This window comes from Haematobia irritans, chromosome 2 (assembly GCF_050003625.1).
Source record: "Haematobia irritans isolate KBUSLIRL chromosome 2, ASM5000362v1, whole genome shotgun sequence".
NCBI lineage: Eukaryota > Metazoa > Arthropoda > Insecta > Diptera > Muscidae > Haematobia > Haematobia irritans.
In genome coordinates this window covers 118,642,587-118,660,819 of record NC_134398.1, presented here as the reverse complement: position 1 = coordinate 118,660,819, position 18,233 = coordinate 118,642,587, and the positions used below count along the sequence as shown (strand labels likewise).

General features: G+C 31.9%; 2 long non-coding RNA genes across 2 annotated transcripts; one reads left to right on the top strand and one right to left on the bottom strand.

Annotated features, from left to right (window-relative positions):
• Positions 1–9,691: 9,691 nt before the first annotated feature.
• Positions 9,692–18,210, bottom strand: LOC142226084 (uncharacterized). Its single transcript, XR_012719599.1, has 3 exons — positions 17,985–18,210; positions 10,022–10,251; positions 9,692–9,954 (listed from the first exon to the last, which is right to left on the bottom strand). It is a non-coding gene; the product is annotated as an uncharacterized LOC142226084 (long non-coding RNA).
• On the top strand, positions 16,761–17,660 carry LOC142226083 (uncharacterized). Its single transcript, XR_012719598.1, has 3 exons — positions 16,761–17,243; positions 17,356–17,480; positions 17,547–17,660. It is a non-coding gene; the product is annotated as an uncharacterized LOC142226083 (long non-coding RNA).
• Positions 18,211–18,233: the final 23 nt, after the last annotated feature.

The following is an 18,233-nucleotide window of genomic DNA, read 5'->3' as shown; positions in this document are numbered from 1 at the left end:
CTTCTTAGATATAAAAATGGTTTAAAATTCAAAGTCCAATATTCTTGATCCCAATGTCATGAGGACAGCAATACTTGGGCCTGTCTGCGTTCTAAACGGATTTATGTTTGCTTCTGTTTTTAATGGAGATGGATAGGTATCACCCTACATCACTACAACACCCTACATAATATAGCAATAGACTCATGAATGTGACCATAAAACAAAATCTAATATATATTCGTAAGACCTTAGTTAACATCATATAACCTTTATGTGTATGCATGTGTGTGTGCTCACGTATGAGATAGATATGTCACTTGTCGTCACTTTTATGTTTGCTTTTATTCTGGCTGTTCATTTTTTATTTCTTTTATTCGAATAATTGTAGATATTTGTTTTGTCTATTGTTGATATTTAATTTTTTTTTTGTCTTTGAAAATTTCTTATTTAATATAGAACATGACGACGAGTGACAAGTACTTCACAACTAACTGAACTATATCGAGGTTTCCTTTATAGTCAAACAACGCGCCACCCCACATGCATTCGACTTGACACACTTCCACGCATACATGCAGACGGACATAAAGACAAATTAATAAGTACACACAGGTGGGAGAAAATGGTTTTGTTTTATTTCGAAAACGATATCAACCGACACATAGGGACGATGACGAAAACTCAAGAGAGTGAGAGAGAGTGAGCGAGAAGATCATATAGAGTTTGAATAATCACAAATACTCACAACCATATCTCTTAGCCCTACTACTGATATTGGTCATGGAGCAGTTTAACCATTACCGAAGACCTAAAACATTTAGTTACGAACCTACTTCGGGACGCGACAGGTGGATATTGCCAATTGATAAGTGTCACCTAGATCAGGGCGAACAGTTGAAGTTAGTCGTCCAACGATCGTGGGTGCAAGACCCGCAACCGAGCACTCGTATGCCATTAAAACGCCAATATCTGATCGACACCTATCAACAGACATATGCTTTTGTTATTGCTGAATAAGAGAAATACAACGTGCATAATAGTAGATGATGAAGAAGAAGAAGAAGAAAAAGTGCCACGAAGTCATTAAGTCTCGAAGAACCCCTTAGAGGTGGGAGGTAGGCTGTTGGCCTGCAATAAGTGATCGATTCGCATTCAATGTCGGTTGACGTGTTCTATAAGTGTCGTGTCTCATCATAAATGTTCTAAAATGGCCATAAAACGGCCAATCGTGACGAGTATTATGTTTTGGTGATATATTTTTTGTATTTAAATAAGCAGCAGATTACTTGAGCCAAGTGAATACAAACATAAAATAATTCATTTAAATAAGTTTGTTCGTTTGGCTTAAGTTATTTACGAGCTTAAAATGGCAGCATGAGTTCAAGTTCACATTGTACAAAATTGGGTGTAAATGTGTATGCTGAATGACGTCCAGGATGTTTCTCAATCAAGGTAAATACAAAAAGATTAAAAATCTCTCAGAATTATAAATTAAAAAATTAGATTTAGAGAAAAATGTGGATGATTAATTGATTTCTTTATTGCATTGGTAAATTGTTTCATTTATTTGCTAAGAAATTTTCAAGGTCAAACCGGAGAGTTTTTCCCAAACCAATTTCCTCTACGTCGCTTAAAAGTTTTGTACGTTTTAGTGTATTTAAGAAATGAAATCGTTCAAGTTTCATGAAGCTGGCATATAACAGTTCATACCGCTCTAAGCGCTAGTCATATCCGATAGTTTGAAACTATTCGAGAATATATATAGACTATTTTAATAGACATATCATAACATTATTATTATATTGGTTAAAATGTGTAATCTTAACAGGTAGGATAGTAGGACACGTATGGAATTGTAGGAAATCGCCTAATCGGTCTTTTGTTAAATAAATCAAATTTGGCTGATTGGCAAACTTTTGGGGTGAAATTTGAATTATCGTTTTCTTTTTCTTTTTGAACTGGCAAACTCCGACTGGTCGTCTTTTGATATTAGCCAATTCGAGAAATAGATTTTTAACACCGAAAAAATTAAAAATAAGATGTGACTACACTCAAAAATTAGTGAACCCACCAGGAAAGAAAATATAATTAATGTTTTATCACTTGAAATTTTGTCTTTAGTCTGGTAAATATTTAAATTGTAAGAGTCTGAACTATTTGGTGCGAAATGCGAATTTATGAAATTTTTATGCTTCGTTTATTAATAATTTTTCTTTTTTTTAGTTCATTAGACTAACGTACAAAAAAATATATATAATAATCAAGGAAACTTTCTCAAATTAGAGAAATTTATAAATAAAGCATACTAATTGCCATGAACTAAAATATAAATTGGGTCTAAACCGGCATTTCCCTCCGATATGAGAACGAAAATTAGTCACATATGCATGTGCCAAATTGTCTCAGTAATTACTCGCGTTTGGAGAACCTTCATTTCGTATAAACCAGTAAAAAGGTTTGGAAATTCATAGAAGAGGGTATCACACACAATTGACCGAATTAGATTCAAACTTCTTGTGTTACATTATTAATTAAAATAAAAAGAAAGGAGAACTGGGGACTTGTTGGAGGACTGGTCATATTAAACTGTTCCTTGACTGGTCTTTGGAATGTGTCCACAACATATCCTAAAGTGTAAATGTACGCTCTCAATGACAAACCATCTTAAAGCGACTGGCCACATCCATACGTTTTTACCAGATTTGAAACAAGCTCATACACGCCTGGGACTAGTCTTTTCCCGGTTCTGTGGTTGATCCATTTTCCGTAGGGCAATACCCATAGGTTAGGTTAGGTTAGGTTAGGGGCAGCCCGATGTATCAGGCTCACTTAGACTATTCTGTCAATTGTGATACCACATTGGTGAACTTCTCTCTTAGGGACCTTCTTTTCATAGCCGAGTCCGAACGGCGTTCCACATTGCAGTGAAACCACTTAGAGAAACTTTGAAACCCTCAGAAATGTCACCAGCATTACTGAGGTGGGATAATCCACCGCTGAAAAACTTTTTGGTGTTTGGTCGAAGCAGGAATCGAACCCACGACCTTGTGTATGCAAGGCGGGCATGCTAACCATTGCACCACGGTGGCTCCTATTAATTAATGTAATTTGTGAAATTTAAACCCAATTTTTATGAAGTTAGAATCAGGCAAGCTAACGAACTTAATTATCTATACTTAAGAACTTAGAAAAATTCATCAATATTAATGAAATAGTCTCAAAGTTGATGACTTTTTGTATCTATTTATTGTATTTCAATACACCGGAAAAAATGTCATAGCGCTCAAGTTAATATATTTTTATTTTTTCACAGTCCAATGAAATTTTACTTTCTAGTATGTCTCAAACATGTTACGGACTAAACGCGAGTTTAAAAATCAATGACAGTGCACATAAGTTCAATATGAAGTAAAGCAAAAGAAAATTTTCGTTCAATTCCCAAAAATAGTAAGAATGAACTATAGCATGTTTACAATGGTCATGATATGGCGCCAATGAATTTGTTCTTTATTTTTTTCTATGGGAGGGTGTAATTTCGAGTTGTAGTTAAAAAGTACACCAGGACATTATATTTTTCTTTGTGGAAATCTCAAAATTTGGAGTATAACTTAGTTCAATTTTTGCACAAGATAGTTTATTCTTGCTATAAAAGTGGACTTTTTTCTATGCACTTTATTTTAAAGACATTTTTTACTTAAAACATAGTATACTTTCTACTTGAATTTGTAAATTTAAGTTGCCGTTAACTCGTTTTAAAGGACTCGGATAGCATGTGAAGAAAAAATAACGGAAAAAACAGAAAAATTCATATTTGTCTCCTGGTGTCTAGTATTCAATACTCAAAAGACACGCTTCTTTGACACGGGATCAATATCAAAATCTTTAGTGTGAAGACAAAATCTTTGGAAAAGGTCAAGTATTTTTTCAGTGTACATATTTCATAGTTTTATTTAGGTTTGATTCGCATATTAACATACCTTCCGAAAAACATCAAATATGTAAGTTTTTTAATTCAGTAGGCGTGGTTTATACTATGATATTGCCGGCCCGTCAGACTTTTTGCTTTACTCGATTGTTTTAATTCGACTGACTTCCATCTTAAGAAGTTTCGTTTGCCAACGAATTTTTAATCCAAGCTGTGGACATATCTGTCATATTGCCTGTATATTTCATATGCCGGAACATATTTGTACTAATTTTTATTTTTGATTTGTAAGTAGTGGCATAATTACAAAAAGCCCAGAAAATATCAAAACGCCTAAATTTTTTAACGGTATTTCTATATGACACCCTTTCTTTTATAGGGTATCATCGAATTGTCCATCTCAAAATAGATTAAAAATTTGACAAAAATTACAGCAGAACATTTTCATTCATTCGAAAATCAAAATTCTTGATTTTTGAATTAAAAATTACAAAACATTTTTGTAGCATGGAATTCGGGAAACCCCAATTCATATCAATGTAGATGATAAGATAGGTGCTAAATCAGAATTCTGTTTATAGAATTACGTGGCATAGTTGTTCGGCTGCTTTATCTTAAGGGCTACCCAACACAGCGCTGGACTATATCTTAAAAATCATAATCGTGCTATAAACTGATTTTACAATGTTATAGTAAAACTAAAGGTATCCGCCGAGGGAGAAAGAGAGAAAGTGCGTGCTATGCTATGTAGTAGGTTACCGCTTCGATTGTCAAATGCTATCATATTTCCTTATAAGCGAAATATCTCCTCCCAGTTGAATAATTAGATATGCCTTCATAAATCAGGCCTAATAAGAGGCCTTCTTGCTAGTATTGCCTAGTGAAACAGTTGATATTGTACATACTTTGTTGTACTTTTTCAATAAACAAATTACTGTGGTGAGACTGCGACATAGTTGGTAAATTTTCCAAGCTTCCTTAACTTTGTAAACCTAAATATAAATACAAGGACATTCGCTCTGGTGATTCCAAAGTCATGTTCGGAATCCCCAGCTGACTTTACCTTCTCTTTAATCTAGAGAATTTGTTAGACATAATTATGTTTTTTACTTGTAAAAGACATTTTCGCAATGTGAAGGACAAACATTGGAGTAAAAAGTTCTGAACTATTTTGTGGGAGACACGAATTAAGTAAAAATTTATGCATCATTTGTGTATAATTGTTTTCCCATTTTTTAGTTAATTTAACTAACGTACGCAAAAAATTATTAAAGTTAAAAAAAACTTTGTCAAAACCTAATAATTTTATGAACTAAAGTAGAGTTAAATTGGCATTAGTGGCATATAGGGTTCATTTTTTTGAGTGTATGTATTTTTGAAAGGTGTTTAGTTTTATAGTCTTTTGTTATACCACTAGTTCGCTAATTAGCTAGGATTTAAAATAATCTAAAACAAATATATACGGCTGTAAGTTCGGCCAGGCTGAATCTGATGTACCATCCACCTTGAATTGCGTAGAAACTTCTACTAAAGACTGTCATCCATAATCGAATTACTTGGGTTGTGGTAATACTTACCGATGGCAAGGTATTTTAAAACTTCTTAACATCGTCTTCTAAATTCTAAGTTAGTCCATACGTGGTATATATTAGACAAAAACAAAAGGCAAGATAAATACGTATATAATTTAGTTCTTGACCGCTATATATAGGGAAGTTCACAAATAATTACGAACTGGTACACAGAAAAAAATTTCACGAAAATTTTTCCAATTAAAATCTTAATTGAGTTTTAAAAAATATTCAATTAAAAATTTAATTGATTCAACAAATTTTTTAATTGAAATAAAAATCAATAACACAAATTAATAGTATCAATTAAATATTTAATTGGATCAATTAATTTTTTAATTGATACTATCAATTCTGTGATTGAAGACATTTCAATTAAAAAATTAATTGGATCAATTAATTTCGTGATTGAATCAGAAAAAAATTTTTTTGTGTGTAGGAACTTTTGCTCGGTAATTAGAGAGCCAAAATTGAAATATGGGAGTCGATTCATATGGGGGCTATATACAATTATGAACCGATATGGAAAAATTTTTGTGTGATTTGGGATCGGTTTATCTGAGGGCTATTTATAACTATAGACCGATATAGACCTAGATAGGTATGGTTGTTAGTGCCCATATACTCGCACAATGTACCACATCTCAACTAAATCGGATGAATTTTGCTCTTCCAAGAAGCTCCAAAACCAATTCTGGGGATCGGTTTATATTGGCTATAAATGATTATGGACCTATATGGACCAATTTTAGCATACACAGAAAAAAATATCACCAAAATATTTCCAATTAAAAAGTTAATTGAAGTTGATTTTTTTTTTCAATTAATAAATTAATTGGTACAATTAAGTTTTTAATCAAGATAGAAACATTAAGTTAATAAGGTCAATGATTGAAAATTTTAAAATTTTTAATTAAAAAGTTAATTGATACAATTAATTTTTAATGAAATTCGGAAGACTAAGTCAGTTAAAAAAGTGATGAACATTTTTTTTTTTAATTTTTAATTAAAATTTTTTTCAAACAATCAATTGTTAATCCAAATAAAATTTCTAAGCCAATTCAGAATGTAATTGAAAATAGTTACCTTTTTTAATTACTAAATTAATTGAGTTTTGCAATCAAATCAAATTAAATTTTTAATTGAATCAATTAAAAAATTAATTGAAATTTGGTAATGAAATTAATTAATTGTTTAATCAAGAATTTTTCTATGCCCAATTAAAACTGTGATTGATACTATCATTTTCGTGATTGAAGACATTTCAATTAAAAAATTAATTGGATCAATTAATTTCGTGATTGAATCAGAAATTTTTTTTTGTGTGTAGTTGTTGCTCCTCCAAGAGGCTCAGGAGGTCAAATCTGGGGATCGTTTTATATGGGGGCTATTTATAATTATGGACCGATATGAAACAATTTTTATATGGTTATTAGAGACTATATGCTTACACCACGTAGCAAATTTCAACCGGATCGGATGAATTTTGCTACTCCAAGAGGCTCTGGAGATCAAATCTGGGGTTTTATGGGGGGTTTATGCGGGGGCTATATATAATTATGTTCCGATATGGACTAATTTTTGCATGGTTGTTAGAGACCATATACTAACACAACGTACCAAATTTCAAACAAAGTGATCCGATATGGCCCATTTTCTGAACTACATCAATAACAACTACTTGTGCCAAGTTTCAAGTCGATAGCTTATTTCGTTCGGAAGTTAGCGTTATTTCAGCAGACGGACGGACGCGGCTAGATCGACTCAGAATTTTATCACGACCCAGAATATATATACTTTATGGGGTCTTAGAGCAATATTTCGATGTGTTACAACGGAATGACAAAATTAATATACCCCTATCCTATGGTGGAATGTATAAAAAGTTACAAAGTATATTATGTTAAGTAACTTCAACTTAATAAAAAATAAAAAATCGACACTTAAAAAGTTTCTTATTGGAAATTTTTTATAATTGTGTGATTTCCAGACTGTTCTTTTATCAGTATTTTTTCTTATACACTTTTTATACCCTCCAACATAGGATGAGGGGTATATTAACTTTGTCATTCCGTTTGTAACACATCGAAATATTGCTTTACGACCCCATAAAGTATATATATTCTGGGTCGTGGTCCGTCCGTCCGTCCGTCTGTTGAAATAACGCTAACTTCCGAACGAAACAAGCTATCGACTTGAAACTTGGCACAAGTAGTTGTTATTGATGTAGGTCGGATGGTATTGAAAATGGGTCATATCGGTCCACTTTTACGTATAGCCCCCATATAAACGGACCCCAAATTTAGCTTGCGAGGCCTCTAAGAGAAGCAAATTTCATCCGATCCGGCTGAAATTTGGTACATGGTGTTAGTATATGGTCTTTAATAACCATGCAAAAATTGGTCCACATCGGTTCATAATATATAGCCCCCATATAAACCGATCCCCCGATTTGGCTTGCGAGGCCTCTAAGAGAAGCACATTTCATCCGATCAGGCTGAAATTTGGTACATGGTGTTAGTATATGGTCTCTAACAACCATGCAAAAATTAGTCCACATCGGTCCATAATTATATATAGCCCCCATATAAACCGATCCCCCGGTTTGGCTTGCGAGGCCTTTAAGAGAAGCAAATTTCATCCGATCCGGCTGAAATTTGATACATGGTATTAGTATATGGTCTCTAACAACCATGCAAAAATTGGTCCACATCGTTCCATAATTATATATAGCCCCCATATAAACCGATCACCAGATTTGACCTCCGGAGCCTCTTGGAAGACCAAAATTCATCTGATTCAGTTGAAATTTGGTACGTGGCCATGCCAAAAGTGGTCCATATCAGTCCATAATCATATATAGCCCCATATAAACCGATCCCGAGATTTGGTTTTGGAGCCTCTTGGAGGAGCAAATTTCATCCGAGTGAGTTGAAATTTGGTACATTGTGCTAATATATGGTCGTTAAAAACCATGCGTAGGTCCATATCGGTCTATATTTATATATATCCCTCAGATAAATCGATTTCCAATCACACAAAAATTGGTCCATATCAAGTTCATCAATCTATATAGCCCCCATATAAGCGGCCCCCATATTTCAATTCTGGCTCTCTACGTACGGTGCAAAAGTCCATGTCGATTCGTAATTATTTGTAGACTTACCTATACATAAGTTTTTTTGTCTAATATATACCACGTATGGACTAACTCACAATTTAGAAAACTATGTTAAGAAGTTTTAAGATACCACAACCCAAGTAATTCGATTGTGGATGACAGTCTTTCGTAGAAGTTTCTACGCAATCCATGGTGGAGGGTACATAAGATTCGGCCTGGCCGAACTTACGGCCGTATACACTTGTTTATATGATACATTGTTCGCACCAAAACAATGCAAACAGACATGGTGTTTTTGCTACATTTTCTTGTATGCGTGTTTTCTTATATGAAATGTGCTTATATCCGCTACCAACTGTACAGCATTATTTCATAATATAAACTAAGTACATGAAAAGATTTTACTTGTTGAAACAAAATTGAATAACTGGGCTCTAACCCCTGCCCATTTTGTGCACAATAATGGTGGTTAGTTTTCATAAGCATAAATTGGAAAGATGAGAATAAATCTTTTGGCTTAGAAAAGTACTTCTTCGAAGCTGGCTTAGTACCGTTTTAACTATGCTATTCATCATCCCTGCCTCATACTAGAGGTGCATTTTTTGGTAGAACTCATGCTCACGCACGCTCACGAAAAGAAAATTTGTACTCACGCACACTCACGCACGAAAATCTTTTAAATGTCGTGACTCATGAAAAATGCCGTGACTCACGAGAAACGTCGTTCTTTTATCACGACTCACGCGTGAGTCACGAAAATTTCGTGTCACGTGCTCACCTCTACTACACACAAACAACTTTGTTTATTTCAATCACGAAAATTGCGGATTCAATCATTTTTTAATTGAAATGTCTTCAATCACGGAAATGATAGTATCAATCACCCATTTTGATTAAAAACCAACACGATTTTCAATTAAAAATTTAATTGAATTCTGTCACGGTATCAATTAATTGTGTGATTGAATCAATTAAAATTGTGATTGATTTTTGACATAAAACTCAATCACAGTTTTAATTGAATCAATTAAAATTTTACTTAATTTCGCGCCCCAATATCTTATTTAGTTTTATATGAAATAAAAGAAAATATGCGTTTCTTATAAAAAATCTTTAATATTTTATTTTTCTGAATTATGCTATAGACTAAAGAATTTGGTTTTTGTTATTTTTGTGTTTTGTTCTAACATAACTTAGACATACAGTTATGATCAATAACAACTAAAGGGTTAAAAAATAAACTATATAAATCATTATCTTCCTTATCGTATTAACGATGTCAGCATTTTCATTCTAATATTTAGATGCGCCTAGATGTCCAATGAATCACCAGCCTGTAAGCTAAATTCGTTTTTCTGAAAGTAAACAAAATAATTCGAATTTAATTTTGTTCAATTAAAAGTTAGTTTTGTTAAGCGTTACCTGCATAGAATATCAAGTTCCAGGTTGCATATTTATAATCTTCTTTAGCAGTTGTACTCGTTTAGCATAAAAAGGTGTATTAAGGAGCTCGGTAATTTAATTTTAGTAACAATTCCTTTCCAAAATTTCCACACATTGAAATCGTCTATTAAAATTTGAACCAATCAAAGTCAAACATAATGGCAAAACAATGTAATATTTGGTATTATATTGAAGATATTTTGCAAATTCTGGAAATAGAAAAAACATAAATGGAATTTACATATTTTTATAATTTTCGGATATTTTTCATATTTTTAAATCCAAAAGAAAGTAATTTTTACCATTACATAACTCAGCTCATTAGTTTATATATCAGATACACTTCTCTCTACTTGCGTTCAAACTGAAAAAGGCAAGTAAAACAAAAATGCAATTTAATGCCAACGCTACTTCGCAACTTCAAGGTGTATCTTCCAACAAACCAGCGTTGCCAGAATTGTTTCACAAAAAACCGCTAGATTTGTCCAAAAAACTAGCCAAAAAAGCTAAAAATTTTTTAAAAATAGCTAGAAAAAAAGCTAAAATGTTTGGTATCAAAAGTCACATTTTTGATTGAAATTTAACAAACTTAAAGGCTTTATTTCACTTAAAATGCATATTATTTTAATTGTATTCATTTTATTTCAATTTCTGTGAGACTGTAAGAAAATTTAAGTCATATTAGCTCTGTTTGCATACTCGATACATTTTGATTACTATCACAAATTTTTACTGGAAGTCCTTCGTTTATATTTCCTAGTAAAAACATTTTTCCCAGTAAACTTGCAATTATCAGCTGGTTAATCATCAACAAGTCCAATGTGCGATGTATTGAACAATGTCACATAGAACTGCATAAGAAAATATCAATATATTTCGTTTTAACTGAATTAATGATAAATTCGTGAACGTGTACACTTCTCCTAATTTTACCCAAGAGAATAAAACCCATTCTAACTGTCTTGCAAGTTTATATTGAATAACTTTTTTTCGAAAATTTCCCATACAAACCTATTGTTGTCTAATTTTCGTAAATGTAAATCCATTCCATTAATATATAGCAGATTTGTTTTGATCCTATCACTACGAATTTTTTCATTGCATTTTTTTGATGTTCAAAAAAAATAATACCACATTCAAAACTTTATTTCCTTAATTATTTCTATGTTCGGTTCCAAAGATTTTGTACACTAATGATTTTGGTATTGATTCCGAGTCAAATTTGAATTTATTTTCTTTTTCTTCATGAGCTATCACAGTGCTTTAAAAACGTGCTAACGACAACTTAAATTTCCAAATTCAGACTCGACTTTAAGTAGAAATTATTCTATGTATACGTTTTTAAAATAAAATGTTGAAAAACCTCTTCTATTTTTGAACGCTATTTTGGTTTGTGGTCAAGATACAAAAACTCCACAAATTTAAAGACTATTTCATTAATTTTAAGAATTTTTTAGAATTGACCCTAGCCTTCTTTCATGAAAAAATACCCATTTTTAAGTTGAATCACTTAACTATAAGGACAAAAAGAATTTATCGGCTATTGAAGAAGAGAAATTCACAAAAGCTATTATAACCAAATTATAATAACATAAAAAGGATAAACGAGTCAAATGCTAATATTCCTAATAATTTACTGACAGTTTATATAAGGAATTGAAATATGTGGAAAACCTTATTCTGGCAGCAAGGCTTAGATAAAAACGAAGTTTTATCCATATTTCAATAGAAACATGTCGAAAATAAAAAAAGCCAAAATTAGCTAAAAGGGTCATGAAAAAAAGCCAGAAAAAAAGCTAAAAGCTAAATGCATTTTTTCCCCGCTAAACGTCTTCAAAAAAAGCCAAATCTAGCGGGAAAAAAGCTAAATTGGCAACGCTGCAACAAACCCATACCGCTCCTGGTTTTAAGAAAACTAGCAGTGAAAAAAATTATAATTTTGAAAGATCAATACAGTTTTTGATTGTAAATATATTCTTATATTCTTATATATTTGATAAAATGATGGGATTGATTGGTCACTAAAAGAAATAAATAAAAAATATATTATTTTAGTCCGTTTAATGTAAACTAGCTTCAATGGAAAACGGTATTCACATTTCACAATTTCTTACCTTTAATAAACGTAGATTGTTTTCCATTTTTACAATACCACAAACACAGGTCATATCAAATGTCTTCTGTCATATATTTTCCAAACCTTTACCACGTGGTCATTTGTTGTTGCACACTTTATTTCAACCCTTTGCTATGATTTGTTGTTGCGTTCAAAATATTATGTATTATTAAATATTATATGTTTCCAATCATGTTTTTCAATTTACGCGAAAAACAAAAACCCAACTGTTCGTTACGAGTTACTTCACAGACTGATCTCTCCATCATACATAGTTGAATAAATACCCATTCTCTTGTTATCTTTTCGCTCTTTCCTTTGCTCAAAATTATTCAATTTCAATCACAAAGGTGATTGGATCAATCATATGAGTAATTGGAAACGGAAAAATTTTCAATCACGTTTGTAATTGAAAATTATTTCCGAATTGATTAACAAATTTATTGAATCAATTAATATTTTAATTGGAGACGTAACAATTATCAATCATGTTTTTAATTGGTTTTTATTCGGATTTGATTAAATAATTAATTGAATCAATTAACATATTAACTGAATTCGTTTATAAATACAATTAAGTGATTAATTGAAAAAATTTCGGTGATAATTTTTTGTGTGTAGTGGTGTGCACGTGAGTAATATTTTGCTCACGCACACTCACGACGGAGAAATCTTATTCACGCACACTCACGCACGATATTTTTTGGTAGGACTCACGCTCACGCACGCTCACGAAAAGAAAATTTGTACTCACGCACGAAAATCTTTTAAATGTCGTGACTCACGAAAAATGTCGTGTCTCACGAAAAACCTCGTGACTCACGAATAATTTTATGAGTAATTACCTACACTGAAAAAACAATGAACCCACCAGGAAGAAAACTTTCGGTTAATTTTAGAAAATCTTGAATATTTGTAGAAAATTTTAACTAAACAGTATTACAAACGTTGCATCACGCCGATGTCATAAAAAGAAGTAAATATTTTTCGACAAATACAAGAAAATTTATTAGACATAACTAAGTTTTTTCACTTGTTAAAGAAAATTTTGTAGTTTGAAGAAAAAACTTGGAGTTCAAAATTGCAAGAATGTCTTTAGTGACATACGAAGTTCACGATGGACGCATTTTTGGTAAAATTTACAAATTTAAAGAAATTCTGAACTATTTTGTGGAAGACACGAATTTAGTTAATCTTTATGCTTCATTTGAGTATATTTTTTCCTCGGGTTTAGTTAATTGAACTAACGTACACAAAAAAGTATTAGAGTAAAGAAAACTTTCTCCAAACATAATATTTCTATGAACTAAAATAAAGTTAAATTGGCTTTAGCGAAATAGAGAGTTCACTTTTTTTCGGAGTGTATAGAACGTGATTGAAAACATGAGTATGATTAAAATCGAGAGTGTTATAAAACTCTTTACAACTAGGGTGTCACTAAAATTATAAATGAATTAAACTCGTAAGCATTTTATGTTCGTACGCGGAATCATTGTCGTGAGTGTGTTTTTCCGAAATTCGTTACTCACGCACACTCACGAAGATATTATTTTCGTGACTCACGCATGACATTTGGTTGGTTAATCACACACACTCACGCCGTTGCCGTCAGCGTGAATCACGACTCACGCGTGAGTCACGAAAATTTTCGTGAGTCACGACAATTTCGTGTCACGTTCACACCTCTAACATCTACCTCATACCCACAGTAATCGTCAATTTTCAATTTCTAATTGCAGAATTGTACTATATACTCGAAAGAATTTATTTGGGCTCCATTGACATGTACTATCAATCCGGCGTCACAAAGTAACAAACGCTACGCCGGGCCTGAACAGGATTCATGACAATACTGTAACTGAAGCGGTGAAAATCTACATGGCGCCGAAGGAAAGGGACCTCCCACGGCGACTAGGTTAGTTTGGCCAAACTAAGATCAGGAGGCAAGTGCAGTCGCCTCAATTCCTACCAATCAGTGATTGAAAGCAACATAGCTGACATGTGTCCCATCCGTAACCAAGCCCTTTTCGCTTGCCCAGCCACACCTACTTGCATTCCCGATCACTCTGGACGCATCCTAGCTTAGTCGCAAAGTTCCTCGATCTGGATACACAAAGATACAAAAAATATCACAAAAATTTTTCCAATTAAATTTTTGATTGAGTTTTAAAAAATATTCAATTAAAAAGTTAAATGATGTAAAAAACAAAAATTAATTGAAATAAAAATTAATCACAAAAACTTGTTGTATCAATTAATTTTTTAATTGACTGATTGAGACTATCATCTCTGTGATTGAAGACATTTCAATTAAAAATTATTTGGATCATTTAATTTCGTGATTGAAGACAAAAAATATTTTTTTGTGTGGACAAACTGATGTACCAACATCGCAATATGAAATGCAACACACACTGGTACAACATCAACAACAGACGCCACTCAACGTATCCTGGGATATCTGGTCACGTTCTAAAGTTGAGTCAGAAGTATCAACCTTTGTTACCCGGAATAGCCAATTGATTGGCTCATTTACTCTGAAAGAACGAGTCCCAAAGACCCCTTGCAATATTCTCAGGAACTTATTTATTTACTATTGATGTTCATAAAACTAGCAGCACATACGTCAAAATTGGCCTACACTGAAAAAAAATTTTTTCTTGAATTCAAAGATTTCTTCCCTAGAAGATGTTGGTATTAATTCCGATCCAAAGAGGCCTCTTCTCCCTAGCTTTAAACTCTTAGGATACAGTTCAGATTTATCGAATTTTCGATCTCGTTTTGTGATGTATCAAAAAAGGTATTAAGATGCAAATAAATGTCAATTTAAAACACCAAATTATAGCAGATCCTTCAAAGCAAAAAATGTTTTCTTAATTTAAAAAAAAGAAACTTTAAACCAATAATGCAACATCTTCAAAATAAATTTTAGTCTGTTTAACTATATCCAAAGTTTCTATATATTAGTCAATTTAAAGATTATTTCTTTAAATAAAAAATGTTTGTTTGATTTTAACGGAGAGATGCAAATTTCGAATATTCCTGCCAATTTAATGGAACCAGTTCTTAAAGCAATGATTATAAATTTTTCTTAAAATTATCATTTCTTTATTTTAATGAAATTTTTCCTTATTATTGTGTAAATTGCGTATTCTAAAATGTACACTGAAAAAACAGTGAACCCACCAGGAAGAAAACTTTCGGTTAATTTTAGAAAATTTTGAATATTTTTAGAAAATTTTAACTCAACAGTATTACAAACGTTGGCATCACGCCGATGTCATAAAAATAAGTAAATATTTTTCGACAAATTCAAGAAAATTTATTAAACACACGCAAAAAAATAATTCTTTCCTCCCAAACGAAATTTTAGACAAACAAAGTTCGTTTCTCATTTGCTTTTCGCTGTAAGGAAGTGTATTTGGAAGAAAAGTATATACTTTTTGTGATAAACGTTTATTCTTTTCCAGTATGTAAAAACAATTTCATAAAGACTAGCTCAAAAAAAACATTATTTTCTTGCTAATTGCATTGTCCCTCACATCTTTCTCACATCCACGAGGATTTTTAGTTCTTAACACCTTTTCCTGTAATACCAACAATGTAGAAGAAATTATACGATTTTATAAATTTTAAAATTTTTTTTTTACCTTTCGCCTGGACGGAGAATCGAACCGCGGACCATGCACATTGTAAGCCAACACACTAACCACTGAGCTATGTACCTGTTATGGTCATCAATAGATAAATATCCATATAAGTTATATTTATATAGCATAGCTTGCGGCGCCCACGAACCGAATAAACAAAGTTTATTTAACAGAAACAAACATTTAGTTTGGCACCGTGGAGCAGTGGTAGCTACGTCCGACTCTCATGCCAAGGGTCGTGGGTTCGATCCCTGCTTCGGCCAAAGTTTTTTTTTTTGCTTTTGTTTTTTTTTTACATATATTCCAGATATATTCGGAAGATTCCGAAAAAATATTCAACATTACATTGTACTATATTAAATTTTGAACTGTAAAATGTGTCTTATTAAAGACCTAAAGTCAGAAAAGAAAAGTGTTTGATATAAACGAAATGAACTGTGTTGGTAGTTCAAAAATAAGTTTTTTTATTGAAAAAATAAAAATTTTGTACCAAACGATTTTTTTTGGTGATAAAAGTGTATACTTTTCGAAGCAATTCAAAAAACTCTAACAAAAGAAAAACGTTTTCGGTACACGTTTTCCAAACGTTTTTTTTCTTTGCGTGCATAACTATGTTTTTTCACTTGTTAAAGAAAATTTTGTAGTTTGAAGGAAAAACTTGGAGTTCAAAATGGCAGGAATGTCTTTAGTGACATACGAATTTCATGATGGACGCCTGTTTGGCAAAATTTACAAATTTAAAGAAATTCTGAACTATTTTGTGGAAGACACGAATTTAGTTAATCTTTATGCTTCATTTGAGCATATTTTTTCCTCGGCTTTCGTTAATTTAACTAACGTAAACAAAAAATTATTAGAGTAAAGGAAACTTTCTCCAAATATAATAATTCCATGAACTAAAATAAAGTTAAATTGGCTTTAGTGAAATAGAGAGTTCACTTTTTTTTGAGTGTAGGTTGCATAATCGTTCATATTAGATCAATCTCTTTTTTCAGTGTAATCATACTCTTGTATGTGCAAAGTGACATTTTTATAATAGGGATCAATTTTCATAATACTGCTACCGCCAGTTTTTGTTAGACGTCTAAGGCTGTACCTAGTATTTCACAGTATCACCTATAGTTATATAGTCTTGGAAACGAATCTTCTTTCGATGTACTGGCCAGTCGTGGTTTATCGTGTGAATAGACGTATTTCCTTTTTCTTTGTGTTCACAGTTAAATGTCAAGGCTTATCCCACACAAATAAAAATATCACCAACATTATCTCAATTAAATCTTAACTGGTAACAAAACAAAGTACAGTTATTGGGGCTTTCGTTGAAGGGATGGCTGTTTTCAAAGTCAGTTGAGTTCTATTGGTCAGTTCGTTCACACCAAATAAGAGAGTAAAATAAAGGTGAAAATATCAAAAAATATCTAAAAGCTGTGTAAAGGTAGTAAAGAAATATTAAAATATTAATATAACAAAATGTAAATTTCTTTAAAAAAAAGTCAAAATATGTTGCAGTAGATTAAATTGACATTTTTGTAAAAATATATTTTTAGCAAACGTTTTCAACACTGTTTGCATTTTTAGGAGAGCTGGAATTGATGGTGGAATAACATATTTTCAAACATGGATTGGAGCATAATTTAAGAAAAATTTTATATTTTGTTAAATAAAAACCATTGTATTGACAATTAAACTTTTTTCTTCAGAATAAATACGTATTTAAAAAAAGTTTTTTTTATTACAGATATGTTCGGAAGATTCCGAAAAGATGTTCAACATTACATGCTACTATATTAAATTTTTACTATGAACTGTAAAATGTGTCTTATTAAATACTTAAAGTCAGAAAAGAACTGTGTGTGTATATAAACTATGGACTATGTTGTTGGTTCAAAATTATTTTTTTTATTCAGAAAAAAAAAATTGTAACAAACGAGTTTTTTTTTGTGAAAAAAGTTTAAAATTTTCGAAGAAATTCAAAAAACGTTTTCGGTACACGCTTTCCAAACGTTTTATCTGGTCGTGGTTTATTTTTCAGTAGTGAGTTGTTTATAACTAGTTGGGGAGCTAGTTATACGTAATGCTAATTGGAGGCGACTGACTTCCTCCAATCACAAGCCCATGTTAAATTCACCAGTTTTTTAAATGGAGAGTAGACAAATGTGGAACCAGCACTGCTTACTTGAGATTTAGTTATTCTACAAGTTTGAAACTAACTCCCGTGGCTACAGGTTGGCTTTGGAAAAATATCAACCAAAGATTTCGCTTCACTTTCTTTGTTAGAGCTAAAAGTTTACGCTATGAACCGGGCCTATCGTTTAAGGCATTATTGCGGATCTTCTTTATATTGCCACTGGACTTTTACTTTATTGTCAACGTATTTATATACCGATGATATATTTCATTTCTCGACGAGCTATAAAACAATTGC